The sequence below is a fragment of the Tachypleus tridentatus genome, chromosome 10, assembly GCF_004210375.1.
Source record: "Tachypleus tridentatus isolate NWPU-2018 chromosome 10, ASM421037v1, whole genome shotgun sequence".
Classification (NCBI taxonomy): domain Eukaryota; kingdom Metazoa; phylum Arthropoda; class Merostomata; order Xiphosura; family Limulidae; genus Tachypleus; species Tachypleus tridentatus.
The window spans coordinates 135216539-135233122 of NC_134834.1; the positions used below are offsets into that span (position 1 = coordinate 135216539).

The following is a 16584-nucleotide window of genomic DNA, read 5'->3' on the forward strand; positions in this document are numbered from 1 at the left end:
TTGACTTGATTAATTATATTTGCATATTGATTAATTAAATTTACATATTACGTATACATTAATAATTAAATTAATTAACCAACCTTTAATTTAAAAAACATTAATTAGTTATTAATTTACATGGTATGTAATGATGGATAATTACAGGAAATGATGTCAATTATTGACAGTAATTATAGCGTTGATCCAGTTTTACATAAACTAACCATATCTCATTACAGTATGTTATGACATACATATTCTCATGACCTGACACCAATTATCGGCAATAATTACAGAAAGGTTCGAGTTTTGCATTAATCAGTCGTATTTAACATAGATTTTTGAAAATAAAATGTAAGAGTAACATGAAATGTATTATTTTTTTATAATTATGCAAAACAACATTAAATTTTATTGTTTGTTTTTTCAGCTGCAATCCCTGTTAAATATTAGATGTAACAGATTTTGAAAACTCAAAACTTGTATAAAGATGAAAGATTAGACAATAATTTGTGTAGTTTAAACAATGAACAGTGGCAGGTTGACATAACATATTTATCTAACTTATGTCACTATAACAATTAGTTGAATATTTGCTGACGTGTTTTTGTTAATATACAGAATATATAATTATTCTGTTCAAAAATAAGAAAGGAGGATACTAGTAAAATACTTCAAGAAAATTTTAAAACAAGATCGAACACACTGTAAACTTTTTAGTGACGATAGTACAAAACCTTTCTAATCATGTGTTCTAACATCACCCCGAGGAACAAGAAATCTACTTCTTTACTGCACATAAAATAAAGTGTTTATGGTTGAACGTTTTAAGAACACTCTTAAAATTAAAATATGTGCTGCTGTGTTATTCATTATGAAATATACAAATACATTACAGTATTGAAAAAATGTAGTCGGTCACGTTTCTTGTCGCGGAGGACTTTATTTTTCTCCATTCTCAGGAAGCAGATATGACGTCATAAACACTTCAAATGCGGAACGAGTACCATCTATAGCAGTGGTTCTTAACCCGGGTTCAATCGAACCCCAGGGGTCGGTGAGTCAGTCTCAGATGTTCGGCGGAGGTCAAGACACACACACTATGTGTGTGTCCATTCCGTTCACCCCACTCGTTTGAATCGTGACGTCGTGCTCCAGTTGGCCATCATTGGCTGCGGCTGAACACGTCACATCACTTCGTCTAAATATCTGTGCCGCAGGAAACTTCGTGCGCTTAGCAGTCGACTTGTGACTGTAGTAATCGTGCGTCATTTGTGAATTTTCCCCTAATCTTTCAATCCATTCATACTAACTATGTAGAGCAAAAACAGAAAGTGGTCGGACGAATACGTACAATATGGATTCACGTGTATAACGGAACATGATGGGAGTCAGCGTCCTCAATGCATGATTTGCAATGCCAAGTTGAGCAATTCTAGTCTAGCACCGGCAAAACTAAGAGGACACTCCCTTAAAGCTGCATGGAGATGGGAAATACAATAACACAGTGCTTGCTGAATTCAAGATAAAGAGAGCCAGGTTCGATGAAAAGGCTACTTTGCCTGTTCTCGGCTTTGTACCCATCGACAAACCGATCCTCACAGTATCGTACGAAGTTGCGTACTTCATCGCAAAGCAGGACAAACCACACACCATTGGTGAAGCACTCGTAAAACAAGCTGCATTGAAGATGGCGAATATCATGCTGGAAAAAGCTGCTGAAAATAAGTTATCCCAAATTCCTTTTTCAAATAACACCATGAGCAGCAAAATAGATGACATGAATGATGACATAATGGCTTAAGTAGTTGCAGATCTGATTTCAAGCCCAGCAAAATTCAAGCCTTCAACTCGACGAGACCACCGACGTTTCCAAAACCAAGCCAGCTTGGTGTATTCCTGTACTATGTGAAGAACGACGAGATAAAAGATTTTTTATTTTGCAAGCCTCTTACAACAACAACTAAGGCAGCCGACGAGAAGAAACTTGTGGATGACTTCTTCAGAAACAATGATCTTTCGTGGGATATGGTTTCTGCAGTTTGTTCGGACGGAGCTCCGGTTATGCTGGGACAAAACTCTAGTTTTGGTGTGCTGGTGAAAGTCGATGCAACACACATCATTGTAACGCACTGTGTCCTGCACAGGGATGCGTTGGCAACAAAAACCTTGCCTTCAAAACTGGCAGAAGTTTTAAAAATTGTAGTGGAATGTGTGAATGTTGTGCGAAATAGTGCTCTGAAGCACCGCATCTTCAACGAGCTGTGTAATGAAATGGGCTCTGAATTTGAGGTACTTCTGTACCATTCTAACGTTCAGTGGTTATCCCAGGGAAAGGTGCTGAATCATATTTTTGCCATGCATGTGGAATTAGCCCTGTTTTTGCGAGAGCACCAACATTATCATGCAGATTGCTTCAAAAAATCTGAGTTCATTTTCATTTTGGCGTACATGGCCGATATCTTCAATGTTCTCAATCATCTCATTCAACAGATGCAGGGCAGTGGAATCAACATCATCGAAGCAGAAGTAAACGTAAAGGTTTTTCAAAAAAAGCTACGGTTATGAAAATGACGAACAGAGAATGATAACTTCACAAACTTTCCCCTGCTGGACGACTGTGTAAGTAAGATCGAAGATGTGTCTGCTACCGGAGTCATTTCTGTACCTGGGGAACTGAAGCAAGCAATTACCATGCACTTAGATGAGATCGCAGTCTCTCTCGACGGATACTTCCCCATCAGAGAGTCATGTCCAGTATGGGTGAGACAGTCGTTCACGTTTAGTGTTGCGACAGCAGATGTCAATGATGAATACCTCGACGAAATCATTGAACTTCAGCAGAGCCATGTTCAACAGCAACTTTTCAGAACAACAACGCTCTCAACGTTTTGGTGTCACCAAATCGTAGTGTACCTTCTTATTGCTAAGAAAGCCCTTGAGATACTCATACCGTTTCTTACAACGTATCTTTGCGAGCAATCCTTCTCCCTTTCGAGGATGGTAGATATAAAAACAAAGAAAAGGAACACACTCTGTTGCGAAAATGATATGAGAGTGGCACTTGCCAAAGTGAAGCCGCGCATTTCTGAACTTGTCTCTGAAAGGTAACAGCAAAAGTCACATTGATTTGCAGTAAATATTCATTGAGTTATGTTTTTGTTTTTGTGTGAAGTTCATGTTTTGTTGGTTTTGTTCTTTGAACACAGTGATATTGTGTGCAACTGATGCATGGTTCATTTTGTGCACCAATAAAATATCTACTTATGTTTCGAATTTGAAAAAATCATATTTTATTTTTCCAATTACGAATGGTTCAGTGAATGCAAGTACGAAACTTCCGGGGTTCAGTACCTCCAACAAGGTTAAGAACCACTGATCTATAGAAACATAATAGTAATGTGTTTCGTGATGACGAGACACTCACTTGAAGTAAAAATGCTCAAGACGGCTGTATGGGTATTAAAATTTTATTTTAATTAAAGTTTTAATACTTACACTGGCCGTCTTGAGAATACAACAGTATTGTCTCTTGTATGTCCATGTAAATACTTCGTAAGATGTGGTATTAGTTAGTTATCGCCATCAGATTCCATCAAGGAACATAGGGCCGCAATCGCTTGTGGATTCTTCAACAGGTATTGAACTGAGTAGGTTGTTAGCCCGCTGCACCGAGCTGTCCCTAATTTAGTAGTGTTAGAGTAGAGGGAAGGCAGCTAGTCATCACCACCCACCGCCAACTATTGTACCAACGAATAGAGATTGACCGTCACATTATAACGCCCCCATGGCTAGGAGGGCGAGCATGTTTAGCGCGACGCAGGCGCGAACCCACGACCCTCGGATTACGAGTCGCACGCCTTACGCGCTTGGCCATACCAGGCCAAGATGTGGTATATTGAGTGTTTTTGCGTTGTATTTTTTTACCACTACTTCGCCTCTGTTGATGGATCTTCACCAAATTCACGGTTTCACATTTTGTGTTTTACCTTTTGTGTGGGCGTTTTCGGTTTTAAAAAAATATATATGTAACTTATAAATATATATAACTTTCATGTCCTAAAATAACCTTTTATTAATCATGAATTTACATAACTTCCATCCAGCTAGTTTCATTAAATGGATAGGTTGGTTTTTGGTTTTTAATTTTGTGCAAAGCTACACGAGGGCTATCTGCGCTAGCCGTCTGTAATTTAGCAGTGTAAGACAAGAAGAAAGGCAGATAGTCATCACCACCCACCATCAACTCTTGGGTTACTCTTTTACCAACAAATAGTGAGATTAATCATAACTTTATAACGCCCCGACGGCTGAAAGAAAGAGCAAGGTCTTTGAGACAGGGATTCGAATCCATCATCCTCATATTACGAGTCATAAGTATCATGAATTTTATACACATTGACATTAAATTAACTTCTGAAATAAAATTTCCCATTATTTCAAATTATAATACGGAACAATATATCACGTTAGGAAAGCTGTACAAGTTTGTATAAGTTTACTCTAATATTAGAACAATTAGAATTTATACATTGTTAGACGCACGTTACCATATACTCGAGAGATAGAATATTACAGGTAATGAATATTCTGACATCAAACATTTGTGTATATTAACCTAAATGAAGCAGTAAATGCGAAAGGTTTGTTAAATTTTAAAATATCTTCATATGTGTGAACATGTATATGTTCATGACGAACTTAGATCTCTAATATAAAGGTCGTTTTATTTTCTAAAGTTAAATAAATTTAAAGTTACTACTGTTCGCTTATTTGAAATTGGTAAACATCAGTAAACTAATATTGTTTAGATATGAAAGCAGTATCATAGCAAATTATTGCAATAAATATTGTCTACCCCATAACAATACTCTAATTATCTCTAAACAACAGATTTGTGTAGTGAGTTCAATTTGAGATATTTCGGAAGCTAGCGAGTAAAACTTTAACATGATCCCAAACGTTTCTTCCAACTCCAACATCTTTTTCAGAGTTATTCTGGTGTGTCTGTTGTCGTCGTTAAAACAGACATCCAGGACACTATATTACTGAAAAATGTTTTATCAAAAGCAACTACATATCATTTGAATGAGAAGAACAATAATCCAACTATTGCAAACACGCTAAGATATAATCATCGATGGCGCGGCTTTATATGTGAATTGAACAATACAGGTAAAACATGAATTCTTCCTATATTAAATCTATTAGGAACCATCTGTTTTAGCCAACCTGTCAATCAAAATCAATAATGACAATCTCGCATGATCTTAGTTTGGTCTATTTATAATACACATATATAACTGTCCCAGTGGAACAGAGGTGTCTTTGAAGACTTAACACTAGAAATCGGCTATCTATAAAAGTATTTATGCGAATAAATCGTAAAGTTTGGTGATACTATTATTTAGTTTCCCCACATATATATATCACCAAAGTAATTTATATAAAACGTCAATGCTACTGTTTCGTTGGCGATAGCATGAACTTTCAGTATTTTTGTTCGTTAATTCAAAAATATTAACTTATAAGATTTTAAAATGTCATTAGACTGATCATTGTTTGAGCGTTTTAATTATATATCGATATACTGAATAACTCAACTTCATTCGTACTAAATTAGGTAATTCATAACCAAAGAGTGCATTGTTATGGCTTCTAACGAAGTTGGTTTATCACTCAAACATTCTACAAAGGATGATGCGATACCTCCAACTGTAGATGTAGAATAAATTATGATACAAGAACTAATACATATTCTTGTTTTGATCTGTTTCCAGAAAAATTTGAATGTGACAGCGGAAAGACAGTTAACTGGTCAAAGCTGTATTTCTGGAATGATAAGGACTGGAAGTTCTGCATTTTTGGAAAATGTGTCAACAAGAAAGTTAGTAGACATAAGGATAACTATATTGTTAAAAGTATACCTTTATATATAATTTCACGTATAAACATGTGATCTCTTTATACATATATGAATTTATTAAGAGTAAAAAATGGCAACGGCGCATTTTGATATATTGAAAGACAAAATCTTTAATAGATATTTCAAACGACTATTTACCACTTGAAGTTGTGTTATTTTTGGAACTAACTAACTATTGTTTTCTTGTCATATGTAGGTGTACAAAACGTTCAATGTTAGTAAGTCAAACTATATTACAAATACACCACACTATTGATTAACAAATAGAAGTTATAGCTTGATGTTATTACAAGAAAATAACTTTTTTTTTTTTTTTCTCACTCAGTGTGTATGTCAAGGTGATATTACTGAAAACATCTGTCAAATAAGTGTTGGTTATCGTACTGTTTTGTTGGGCTTCCACATAAGGGGCACATTTCAGTGTTATTGTTACCCACAGCTATACAGCATGAATGTATCAAATTGATGAAATTAATATTCGCAATTAAGTTGAAAACCACAGTAAATGGAATAAACTGTCAAAAGTCTTTAAGCTCTGCAAGATCTACAATTATGACACTTTTTCTATTTACTCTAGTTTTTCATCAATTGCTACAAACTACATTGTGTTATTTTATTAGAACAATATTGACACATTTTAATCAACATTGAATTTTACAATGGATTGTAATATCGAATTGCCACAAAAAACTGTACACACCAATGCAACTCTACAGCACCATTTTTCCATTACAAAGCTTCAGATGAGACACCAGTAGGGAATGACCCATAATAAAAATAACCAAAGTTAACACAGGTTATTTACATTCTGGAACCAATTTCTAATTTCAAATGAAAACATGAGTTTTGTCAGTTTGAAAATTTTAGGTGGACAATAAATGCTGAAACTAAAAGGTAAAATAACATCTAGGTCAGCAGGTAGCCAATTGTGTCTATTTGCACTTAAACACAAACAAACATAGTTATCTATGAACTTCTTGTTCCAAAGTCTAATGCTTTGGACTTTTAGTCGAAATATCGAGACTTGTTCGTAATATGTTATGACATTGAGCAAGGCACTTTATCTCAGAGATTTCAGTCTACTCAGCTGTGGATATCACTGCTGTTTCTTATGTCTCACACTGGTACAGGATGACTTTTTGTTAATTTTTTCTTGGGCTGAAAAAAACCCTCAAAATATCCCTAAATCTTTCTTCAGCATCTGACATTTACAAAAAAACTACATGTGGAAGTATCTCAAGGCATTCTACGAAAATACTCAAATAAGTTTTTTACTTTAACTTTGTGCTATTTAAAAACAATTATCCAATAATCTTGATTTAACGAAGTTGGTTATTGTTGCTTCGGCATGAGGTGCCACTTAAATAGGGCGTATAGTTATACGTTTTACCTGTGAGTGGTTAATAGAGTTTGTGATATTTGAATGACTATTAAATAATGCAAATTCTTTAAAAAAAGAATTATTTTCAGATCTTAACTTTGAAATGAAAAGCCAAGGGACTAATGTGGAACTTCAATAACAATGATTGTGAGAAATAAATCAGTATTGATATGAGGTTGGCCAATGAACTGTGCAAAAAGAAAAAAGAAGAAAGTTTAACAATCTTCAAATATACTGTCTTTAAACGTTTTCTTGTCTCCATTATAATAAACCTTTAACTCATTTATTCATTCACCAACAATTATTAGTACAAGAAGGCTTTGCACACCAATATATACCTAGTCCAAAAGTATAAGTTGAGATATTCATCCACTTTCTGAATATCGAGGAGACTTAATCTGTACGTTTGCAAAAACTATTCAGTTTTAAGTGTTTAGAAAGAAGCTGTGTAGACAGTAGATACATAAACTCTTATGACGTTCATGCAGTAGTTTATTCAGCTGATTTGTATACAATATAGTTTAGATGCTTTTCTGGATATGGTTAAATCATTCAAGTGGAAAAGTCTAGATGATTTCAACAGTACAAAACTAACTTTTTAGAGATAATGCATTGAAGGTATTTTTTATAATAGCATTCTCATATACTTCCTATTTCATTAATTAAATGTGTTTTTTACAGAACGTAGTAGTTTCTCTGTGATTATACATTTTTCTTCAATGACTATCCATCCAGTTTAAAAGTTGTTTTTATATATAACATTATTTAACTAATTTGCCTTTATTAAAATTAAACATATGTGTGTATTAAAAATATTTTCATAAATCACAGAAAAACCTTCAGCAGTAACACTCCCTGAAACAGGACTTGATGAAGCCAAGCATAAGAAAAAATTATCCTCGAAGAAAGAAAGTAAGGAGGTTATGGCAAAAAAACCCTTAAACTCATATAAAGATATTTATTCTTTAATAAAACATGTTAAACAGTTATCCCCTGAAATAGAAATTGGTATGGCTACATATGAGAAGGAACTAGCCATGAAAAAAAATCAGATGATTGTTACAGAAAAACCCATAAACTTAAATAAAAACAATTACTATGCAGTACAAAATATTAAAACAATAGTACATGATAAGAGGCAAGAGAAAATAGACTATGATATTATTTTCAATGATGTAAGAGAAAAGGGAAGCATCATACTTGACAAAACAGGAAGTGCATCCTATGCTACATTTGCCACCCTTTTATTTGTTTTACTGTTTTTTCCATTTATTGTCGAATATTTGTAAATTATTACCACTTAATATTTTGAATGTTGTTGTATTAGTTTTATTATAATAAACGTTTGTGAAAGTCATTATACAGTTTAGGTGCATGAAAATTGTACATGACATAGAAGGATGTCACAGAGTGAGTGGTCTTCTTTCACACACACATATGTATGATCATCTAATGATTTATATTAAATAATAAACCATCCAGTGATGCCTGTTAAAGATAAATACAATTGCAAGACCAGAAAGGCTATGTCTATTCAAACTGGGGAGCGTAGAATTATGACCCCTAATAATACCTTCAGCAACATGCCCTTTGGTGCAAATTTACATCATCTTTTGTATTCCTTCGTTTCCCTAAAGCAGTTTTTTTTTGTCTATGATATAATAATCATATAACCCCTAGGCATCCTCTGTAAATTATGTAGCCCTCAGATGCCAGTATAACCTACAGATCACATAACAGTTATGTATCCTGGTGTCCTACCACTCATACAACATCCCTCGGGCACAATAACTATTGTTGTTTCCTTGAGCATAATATTTTACCCAAATTGTTTTTATCTAGCTGATATTCCAACGCTGACTCTTATGAACAGTATGGTTAAACAGTGAGGTATATTTCACATGTAGCATATATCCCAAACAAGAATACAAACCTACAAAGATTACTTGCATGGTCTATACCCAAAATTAATATAGAAGCCTATGTAAATTAAATACACATTTACTATATGTTCTCAGTTTTGAAAATTTCAGGTCAACATGAAATGTACACAATACTAAAGTATAAAGAACAGAGGAAACTAGCCTACAATAAATAAGTCGGAATGTAACATACACAAATTATATCAAGAAGCAAAAATAACTTTAAAGCTGAATGGACGAGGAGTTTAATTATTTTATCTAAAATTTGGTAATAAATTGTAATAACCCTTACTCTTGAATACATGTGTCTCAGTAGTAAACACTGGGGTTTAAAATGTTACAAACTGCAGCTTGGGTACAGGAAAGGTTACTCACAGTGTAGATCTGTGCTTCAACATGAACACGCAAACTTACGTGGGACCAGTGTGATCTAGTTCTTCTCACTCAACTACATAATAGGTCCTCTGAATGTAAAATTCAGTTAAAGTATTCCATCAACAGTAACAGTGATTCATTAAGTTCTACATCTGAATCTGAAAATACCTTGTTTGATAGTGAACATAGAAATAGAGTATGTAAAATCTGCAGGCAGCATTAGGAAGCAGATAAAGTGCCTCCAAACTTAACAATACAAGCAGGTAAAGATACTCCAGCAACCTCAATTCATGAGAAGTGGGGTCTCTATGATACACAACCATAGGAACAGGGCATTGTTCGTGAGCTATTCCAAATCCAAAAGAATATCAGACATATTTTGATAAGAAAAGAACGAGCCACAATTAAAAAAACAACAGAAATATGAGAATGAGAGACTGTAGAGCACATAAACTCCAAAGAAACTGGAAAACATTAAAAAGTTACAAATAAATAGAAATTCAACATATCACTTTAAGTGGAGTTGAATAATGATAATCTATGGATGTCAAAAGACCTTGTGAAGGATTAGAGAATATTGGTTCTGGCAGAATGAAAAATAGGTTTTGGGTTATTAACCAGAGTTGTTGATTGAAGATTATGTGGCAGTACAGTGTCAATGTTTGTTTTCTTTCATTTTTGGAAAGTTATATCAATAACACTGGTTATTTTTCTTATTTGTTCTTACCTTCAGAAATAGATATTATCGTACTTTTAATCTTTGCAATAACAAAGTATTTTCAAATTTATATAAGTAGTGCTAGTTTCAGCACTACAATATGAGGTGAATAAATTACATTTTCAACTATTCTGTGTCACAATTTTAAATCTTAAGCAGCTTTGTTAACAAAAAATAATTTTATTCCAAATACCTAGTAGGCCAAACAAAAACGTTAGCATACTATATTCTTGGATTTCTGTTTCATTACACAAAAATGTAAATTAACATAATGTTACTATTTTAACAAATGTATTCTAGGAAAGAGTTTTCTGTATTTGTTGTTAAGAGTATCAACTGTTAAGGTGAAAAAAAAATTTTGATCATGCATAAATGAATTAAACATTTTATATTAACTTGAAATATATCTCAAACATAATTTTTAATAAAACTAACATAATACAGTAGTTTGGGACAACATGAGACCTACTGATCCCTCTTGCTTGTCTCATCCTCTAAATTAAACTAAAACTATTTATAAATAAATTTTTAAAAAATCTTAAAGCCAGCCCTTATCATTCATATATTTATCAAGATTTATCATAAACTCACTTCAAATTATTGCTTCCACAACATCCACAGGCAACTCTTCCAATTAACTACACCATTAAGAAAGTGAAAATGACTGACTTTGCAGAAATTTACATTTATATCTCCTAATCCTACCATTCTCACCATGAAGTACGAAAAAAGATGTTGCATCAACACTATAAATTTCATTAGTATTGAACATCTCAATCAGATTCTCTCTTATTCTTCTCTTTTTTTCAAGAGAAAATAAATTTCAGAGATCTTAACCTAATCCCTTAAAATGATAACTATCACCAGCAGACTTCCAATCATCTGGTCCCTGCCTAATTTGCATATGCTGATCAAAAATAGTATCAAGTGGTTCACATATTCAGTTTCTATCCTCCATCAAATTCCTTGGCTAAATACTTTGTGGTATATTAGTCTTATCTTCAAATTGACTGATATGACAGAGATTTCCAAGATTATAGAAAATCAAGAAAGTTGGTGAAACAGGAAATTAAGATGTTGAAAAGGATGAAAGTGGAAGATTGGCTGAAAATATAAAAATAACATAAATACATTTAAATACATTAAGTGCAAACAAAATGCTAGGATGCAGTAGAACACTTAAAGGGTGATAAAGAAAGGCTCATATATGATGATTACAAAATGACTGGGTAATTAAATTTTGCTCTTTATTCAGTTTCTACTAATAAAGATTTAAGCAGTATTCAACATTTTCAAAATGGAAACAAGATGGCTGCATTAATTCTGAGCTAGTTAAGGAAGTTTAAAGAAAAATAAATCTCTTGGCTAAATAATATTTCTCCAAGGGTCTTGAAGATGGTTAAAGATTGTATATGTAAGCCACTTGCTACTATTTTTTTTCTCAGTCCTTGAATACTGACTATGTACCAGAAAATTGGAAGTTAGCTAATGATGCTCCTCTTTTTAAGGAAAGTGAAGAATATTGTTTCAGTAATTTTCAGTCCATTAGTCTTAAGTCAGTTATGTATAACTTTTTGGAAAGTCACACAAAGTTTAGTTTTATTGGATATTCAACATGATTTCACTGAGGGAAAGTACTGACTTACAAATCTTTTGACATTCTTGAAAACGGTTACTGTTGTAGAAGGGGACTGCTAACTATTCTTTAAAATATATAGTGTGCAAATCATTTTCAATTCCTCAGGGAAACTTGGAGGCATCTATTAATAATGCATTTTAGGTTAGGTACCTACTCGTCTTGTTTAAGACATATGGATAATAATGCTATAATGGATCTCAGAAGAAATCCCTTATAATTTCATACATTACTGTATCATTTTTGTAACAACCAACTTGGAAAGTGGATTCACCAATATCCTTAAAATCAGATATTGATAACTATTTGTATGCACAAAGCTACAAAGCATTATTTAGATGAACAGGAAAACAATTTTAACATCAAGGAATTGATACAAAACACAACAAATACTCATGAGGACAGATTATTTGTTTTTGGTTTTAAACTGGATCTGTCCATTGATCCACTCTTTAACTTGGTAAAACAGGAAAATTTATGTCTTCAAGCAATATTAAGTAAAACATTATGTAACACTATAAACGCCCTTGCCTTTGCAAATTTTTCGTCAATTTTAGAAATTGATCAGTCTAGAAACATCACCACTGATATGTGAAAAGCAGTGAACTTTATACAGATATATTCTCTATTTTCACACAAGATTTGTGTATGCAAAATATGCTGGGAATTGTGTTAGTCAGCAATCAGCTACCTAACTATATGGATATCAATAATATGGATCTAAATTATAAATGTGGAAGTCACTGGACCTGTATCTACTTTGTCAAAATAAAAAAGGAGAATATTCTGATTTCTTTACTCTGCTTTCACGTAACTACAAAAATTAACCAAATAGAACTATCTAGCATGCACTTACAATGTGAAGGTTGAGGACCTTATTAGACAGTGTGTGGTGAATATTGTATATGATCTGGCTGTTAAAGACATAGACATATATCCAAAGAAAATCTGTTATCAAAATTTGAATCTCAAAAAGTTATTGATATGTTTGTTCACAATTTTGTTACAAGGCAATTTAGTGTAAAAATTCTTTACTTGATATGCCTTTTCACGTAGTTCAAATGTCAATCTGATTATTATATGAAGATTAATAAAGGGTTTAAAATGAAAATACTATCAGAAAGCATAACATTAATCTATTTTATAAAGCAAATATTAATCTTAAATCATGATAGCCTTAGTTATAGATCATGTCATGATTTATACTCTAATTATCTAGAGTTATTGCTAATAAATGGCATTACATCATGAGAAGCTGTCACTACATGACATAATTAGATATGAGTTATTCATGCAAACCTATTATTATTGCTAATTATTTGCATCACTTCCTGTAATTATTTGTCATTTCATTCTAGCAAGTTAAAAATTAATATCTAATTAATGAGGTTAATAACTGTTCTAACCATTATGCCCTAGTGGGACTTCAGAGTTCAATTACTCTTATGCCCAATTAATTAAAGGTTGATTAATGTATACAAGATACGCAAGTTGGATTAAATAACTGTTACACTCTTTACAGCTTTATGTCCTTGGGTGGTGTGTTTACTTCTGGCTCCAGAGTCCCATACTAAACAATTCACTAGAAATCTGGTTTTGATAACTGTGGTGGGCAGAGCACACATAGCCCTTTCGTACTTAACTCCAAACATACAGAGTCACAGTCTAGGTATTAAACTATTGTCAATATTATAGCCCCATTTTAATGTGAAATAAAAAACATATTTCATAAAGAAATGCAAATTATTGATAAAATTTTATTTTGATGTTTCAAAATAGACTGAAAGATGAAGTTCACAGACATGGAGATTGCAAATGTTGAATAACTTATATTAAAACAATCTTGGATTGCCACCTCAATGTTACAGTACACATCGCTACATCTGCTCATACTATGTATGACAACTGTACATCTTGATAATAGCTGTGCAACATAGGGTGTATTAAAAACTCCATAATAAACTCTGCATGTTCAAAGCCCCCCATACCTCATCCCTTAGGCTCTCCACAATTCATCAGATGTATGATGACAATAACTTCCTAACCCCCATTTTAATAGGCAATTTTACCAGTGTGTCTTTATGTGGAGTGGCATGAATGTGCGTTTAATTTTCCAGCTGCTTCAGGTATGAGAATGTTGGAATGATATATTGTGGAATCAACTTGTCTATATGAGACTTGTGTCTCATTACTAGGGGGCGATCCGTCTCTATTATGTTACATGTGACTAGAACACTCAGACAGATTTTGCAACTGACCTTTGTGTTTGTGGATTATCCTAATCACTGCATTTTCTTGCCATGGTTGAGACACAACATATTGCAGTTAACTTTCTGTATCAATGTCATAAATAAGCTGAACTTATACATTAAAGTTTTTACTTCTATTAAATGTTATAGATAATTTTGAAAGGAGACTAAATCTTGCATTTTCCAAAATATATTAACTTCTTTCTGTAGCAATGAGAAGTTTTACTGCAGAACATGATCATTATTAACACAACTGTTTTGAGTAATTCGATAACAAAAATAAGCAAAACGATCCTGCATATTTATTTTGGGTAATTATTTTACTACCACCATGAGAATATGAGAGAAAAATAATGAGGGAAAAAAATGCAGTAAAATATGGCAAGAATGTTTAGTTTAATTACCTCTACACACAAATATGTACACACTAATTGTTTAGGTAGTGGGATCTAGGCAGTAAATTTCTTTGTTTGTTTGTTTTGTAAGTTCACAGGCATACGGCTATGCCACTAGAGGGCTTAGGCAGTAAATTTGTTTGTTTGTTTGTTTTGTAAGTTCACAGACATGCTGCTATGCCACTGGAGGGCCTAGGCAGTTAGAAAACTGAGATAAAGGACATACATTATTGCTACAGAAATGAAAAATATTCATATATATATATTTAGCCAGATGACCCTTAAATAGACTGAGTAAAGACACTGAATGCTCTTATAAATACAAGTAAAGTTGTAATGAATATTGGCAAAACATAAACCCCAATGAGTTACATGTTAAGAAATTGTAAACAATGTAAAACCAGAATCTTCTGTGTTGACAAGGGGTAAGAACCAGAACTAACTCTTAAAGAGGATGTGTTCAGGGCAAGGAATAACTTACAAAGACTATGCTTAAATTCTATGTATAAAATATGAAGAAGAAGAACAGGAATAAAAGATCTTATTGTAACAGAAATAGAGAGTATGTTAATATCTATTTATGTAACCAAAACTGTTATATCATCTAGTTAATGGCACCACAAACAAAAATAAATTCATATTTTGGATGTTCAAGGTTCAGGCAATTGGAAAATAACTGTGGTATGTTAAACAACCATTTCTTTATAATAGAAGGAACACAATTTTCAACACCCATACTTTCCTCATCAAGAATGCAACCTTCACTACGACTGTACTTGATGGTTTAACTATGTTTATTGATATAATTTTTAATGCAGTACTGAGAAACTGTAATTCTTAAAAAAAATATTATTTTTTCATTAAATAGTACCACTTTCAATACATGAAAACATTATAGTTGATGTCAGTATGTCTTAAGAGATTATTTAGCTCTGCACATTGAATCATTTTCATGGAGTGAGTTACATATGACTAAAAAGCACAATTGGAACACATTCTCCATGCAGTACTTTCTGAACAAATCCTTCTTTAGAAGATATTCACTTTTTTGAAATTATTTTAGTGAGATATGAATACTGTAATTAGACAAACAGCTGCCTGTAGGTCAATGTTTCTGAGTTAATAGTTATATATACACAGCAAGATTTCATCACTTACGACTAAGCTAACCTATCAAAAGTACATGTGAAGAAGTAATGAACAATATATAAACATTGCCTTCTAGATGGGCATTTTAATGAGTAGTAAACCAGAATGAAATTTCAACAATGACGCATTTCAATTCAAAGAGCAATAAACTGTAATCAGTGATGACTAGAAAACCCACTTGTAGAGAAAAATATATACGTAAAAACATCTAGTTTGGGTTGAGAAAATTTTTATGTAGAGGAGCGAACAAAGTTTCGACCTTCTTTGGTCATCGTCAGGTTCACAAAGAAAGAAAGAGGTAACTGATCAATAGCTTACCACATGTTTGAAAAGGGTTGTATAACTGAGAATAGGAATGTAGAGGGTGTGGTCAGATATTTGGTTATATTTATTAATACAGGTATAAAGGTGTTCCTTTGTATTGGTTTATTTTAGGCTTGAGTTGTTGTATAAGGCTTCTTTAATTTTGCATTTGTTTATGTTTGTTTCTTTATTTAGTATTTGGGTGTTTTCTATGGTTATGTTGTGTTTATTTGATTTGCAGCGTTCGAAAACGTGTGAAGATGACTTTTACTGTAACTAAACATTAATGTCTATATATACATGTGAAAGACAGGTAAACTATAACTGACCATAATATAACTAAATGTTATGTGTTAAGGAGCAAGTAACCATTATTAAACATTATAATTTAAGTAATAAAACATAAGGAGTAACAAACTAGTTCTAAATAATATATCACATGTGGATATGTGATATATCCATCACAACATCTGAACTGCAAGTCCTATGAGTTACAAATTCAGTATGAATAAACTATATCTAAACAATAACTTTTACATGTTAACTGA

The 16584-nt window shown here is 32.7% G+C and overlaps 1 long non-coding RNA gene across 1 annotated transcript; it reads left to right on the forward strand.

Moving 5' to 3' along the window:
- The first annotated feature begins 5037 nt into the window (after positions 1-5037).
- LOC143230383 (uncharacterized) lies at positions 5038-8253 on the forward strand. The gene is made up of 3 exons (XR_013016425.1): positions 5038-5157; positions 5763-5869; positions 8121-8253. It is a non-coding gene; the product is annotated as an uncharacterized LOC143230383 (long non-coding RNA).
- Positions 8254-16584: the final 8331 nt, after the last annotated feature.